Genomic DNA, 3,569 nt, shown 5'->3' with positions numbered 1-3,569 from the left:
TGTATATGTGTGTATATGTATGTGTGTGTGTGTGTGTGTGTATGTATATGTGTGTATATGTGTGTGTATGTGTGTATATGTGTGTGTGTGTGTGTGTATGTGTATATGTGTGTATATGTATGTGTGTGTGTGTGTGTGTGTGTGTGTGTATGTATATGTGTGTATATGTGTGTATATGTGTGTGTATGTGTGTGTATGTGTGTATGTGTATATGTGTGTATGTGTATATGTGTGTATGTGTGTGTATGTGTGTGTATGTGTATATGTGTGTATATGTGTGTGTATGTTTATATGTGTGTGTATGTGTGTATATGTGTGTATGTGTGTGTATGTGTATATGTGTGTGTGTGTGTATATGTGTATATGTGTGTATGTGTATATGTGTGTATATGTGTGTATATGTGTGTATATGTGTGTATATGTGTGTATATGTGTGTATGTGTGTGTATGTGTATATGTGTGTATGTGTGTTGTTGTGGAAGTTTTGAGGTTCGAGAGAATTAAAGCATAAAAATATCACACCAACAGGCACGGGCAAGAGTATAAAGGTTTTCACGGTTTATTGTTTTCAGCTTTGCAGAAGGACCCAACACTCTACGTGTAAAATCAGAGAGGAAGGGCCACCATTATTGATAACACCAGCATTTTATAGACAGGAATAAAATAAACAGGACATGTAAAACCAAAACATCATCCACCATTGGCTTAGAAGCATCGCCTGTTCATCTTCTGACCAAGCTAATCCCACGGGAACAGAAAAGGTCTCATGGGAAAGGTCTGATTAAATGCAGTTTTAGAAAGAAACAACTGAAATCTCTAGTCACAATAACTACCAGCCATGGGAAATACGGAAGCCTAGAAGGACAGATTCATGTGTTCTTCTCTAAAGTAAAAATTTCCACTACAATTCCCCCCTTTTGTCCCTGGGACAATACACAAAATTTTACTAATCATTAATCTGTAACAAAATCTAAACTCTAAATGATCGATCGATACCAGTATTGTTAATCAACTACTTAATCTACAACATTGTTAATCAGCTAGAATATAATCACTTAAATCTTAAGCTAATCATGTAAAATCTCACATCAGCGTATCATTACCCCTGTAGGGTTCACATGAATGCTTCATAAAATACATGATCTTTAGTGGATAATATGCTGTTTTTGTGGGGACAGGACCCGTATATATAAGAAATATGCAGTTAAAGGCAAAGCATTAAGCATTAATCAAGTCGTAACCTCACTACAAGTCACAGTCTCTACTGTCCGTATTCACCTTTGTCTGTTTCTGGATCAGTCTGGGCAAATTCAGTGAAATAGTCATCGCTGAACGGAGGACTCCATTCAGGGTCATCGTCAATATCGTCTAGTTTCACAAGTTGTTTGGTCGTTAGATTGGACATTATGATGTAATGAATGCATTTGTATATGCAAGGGCCAAACAAACATAATAAGAGTAATACCACAATCACTGGGATTATCATTGATAGATAGGGAGTCCACTGTCCGAACAGTGTATACCAAAGTCCCCAACTATTATCTCCGTGTTCGTCTCGTTTCATTTGGTTTGCTACTTTGTGCATATCATGCAGTGCATCTGAGATAGACCCTTGGTCGTCATCGTTCGAGGGAATGAAGGTGCAACATTGATCTCCAATCAGGGCACATACACCTCCCTCTTTAGCTAATAGAATATCTAAGGCCATTCTATTTTGTGTAGCAGTCAATCTAAGGGCCGCGAGTTCCTGTTTAATGCCTTCGGTTGCCCGATTAGTGGAGTTAATATAAGTGGCATGCCGATAATGTGTGACTTCTAGTTGATTCCAAACCTGAGTCATCCCATACTGTGGGAAGAAGGAATCAAAGAATTTACTCAGTGTAGGTTTCAGTCTATGTTCTGGCGGAGGAAAGTCATTATAAGACACCTCTCTCTTGAGTCGCTTTATTGGTGAGTGTGAGTGAGCTATGACCACACCTGGATACCTAAACCTTGCTAAAGTACATACTCCTCCCCAGTTACGGGGTAGGGCTAGATACACGTTTTTACCACAGACCCAGTACCAGTCGTCAGCCCTGAGTAATGTGCCGGTGTCAGATGGATGAATGAGGGAACACTCTGCCTGTGGGCAGGTTCCGTCATCAGAATATGGGTAATATAAATGAGTGCACCTACGGCTGGCAATATTACCTAACGGTATGTTTCCTGTACCTACAAAACAGTGTGTGTAGTTCAATTTAGGAGGAGGCTGTGCAACAAATGTGTTAACTCTTGTTTGGTTTACTTTGAATGTTCGTTTTGTCACACGCATTAGAGTTCGTAGACATATGGTGGTACCAGTTAAATCAGTCCTCCCAGGACCTCCAGCTTCACACCACAGGGAGGCCGGTGAATTTATCACCAGACTCAAATGTGTGCCATTCTGGACTCTATAAGCATCCTGCTTCCACATGCAGTAAGAATTTCTACAGTATTGGGCTATGGCTTTCAATTCACTACCATTACTTTTCATGGGGATCATTGTGTGTTTACATTCATATGTGTGTGTGTGTGTCGATGTTACTCCTTCAGATGACGCTGCTCCTTCTCGGTGTCGGCTGCTGCGTTGTATCAGGGTTTTCTTCTGACTCAGACACTATACGCGTCGTGGAAAGTCAGTTGGAGCTCACGGGAGAGGTTACTAGCACGTCACCGTGTGCCCTGATGCCCCTTCTCATTCCTCTTTGCAGCTGTCGGGTGTTGGTTTTTCCTCTGGCTCAGGAACCCGCTTACAGTGGCTAACGTGAATCCACGTTGCTCTCTCTGCAACCTTCACCGCAGTCTGCGTGGTCAGAAGTACCTGAAATGGTCCCAGCCACCGCCTGGCTCTCCAGCTTTTCCTCCTGAAATCCTTCACCACCACCCAGTCACCTGGTTTGAGACTGTGCAGATCTGTTTGCGTCACCTTAGGCAGTGCTTCCTTCACCTGCTTATGGATTTGAGACAAAACAGAGGACAAGTTTGCACAATAACACAGCATTTCATCTTCACATTGGCTTGTGGTTAATCTGGGTGTGTGTCCAGGCTCAATTCCTGTATTTGGGGGTCTGCCAAACAGTATCTCAAATGGGCTTAAATTCACTCTCCCTCTAGTTCTCGTTCTCATGTATAATAACACAATGGGAAGGGCCTTTACCCATGATAGACCTGTTTCATCACAGCACTTGGCCAATTTGTTCTTTAGCGTACCATTTTCTCGCTCCACCGCCCCTCCGCTGGCAGGGTGGTACGCACAGTGTTGTCTGAGATCTATACCCAAGTACTCTCCCACCCGTCGAAGTGCTTGGTTTACAAATGGAGTCCCATTGTCACTACTGATTTTGTCAGGGATTCCCCAACGAGGAATAATTTCAGACAGGAGTGCTTTAGCTACTGCACTTGCATCCTGTTTGGAAGTGGGGAAAGCTTCCACCCACTTAGAGAACATATCCACTATCACCAAACAGTATTTTTTGCCTTCACTGGGTGTCAGTTCAATAAAGTTCTGGGAATAGTTTGCAAAGCCCTTAGTGTGCCAGTATCTGGAGACA

The sequence above is a fragment of the Tachysurus fulvidraco genome, unplaced genomic scaffold (assembly GCF_022655615.1).
Source record: "Tachysurus fulvidraco isolate hzauxx_2018 unplaced genomic scaffold, HZAU_PFXX_2.0 HiC_scaffold_514_np12, whole genome shotgun sequence".
In the NCBI taxonomy this organism is placed as follows: domain Eukaryota; kingdom Metazoa; phylum Chordata; class Actinopteri; order Siluriformes; family Bagridae; genus Tachysurus; species Tachysurus fulvidraco.
The sequence above is the reverse complement of the archived record's forward strand: the minus strand, read 5'-3'. Positions refer to the sequence as shown.